Here is a 367-nt window from a genome sequence, read left to right on the forward strand (position 1 = left end):
CTTAGACACATACATGATCTTCAGCTACAGAGCGCAGCCCGNCTTTTAAAGAGTGCTTCAACTAATGCTCTCTTTGTGTAACTCCGACCTTTCCTACTCGCATACATACTCAACATTTGCGCACATTGATCGTCAACTGATCCATTATTTTCAGCTATAATTTTGTCGATGTCGCGTTGATCAATTCCAAATTCTCTTGCCAAAGTTTTCCGCTCCGTTCCAATATCTTTTGCGATTTTGCTGTTATACTCCTTGGCAGCTACAATAATTTTATTTTATTTGCAAAAATAGGATCAGCGGCTACTTACGGTACATCATATGAAACAGTTAATAGAAAATTGAATGTAGCAAGAATGAACGATTCTCT

This window comes from Trichoplax adhaerens, genomic scaffold, assembly GCF_000150275.1.
Source record: "Trichoplax adhaerens TRIADscaffold_11 genomic scaffold, whole genome shotgun sequence".
NCBI lineage: Eukaryota > Metazoa > Placozoa > Uniplacotomia > Trichoplacea > Trichoplacidae > Trichoplax > Trichoplax adhaerens.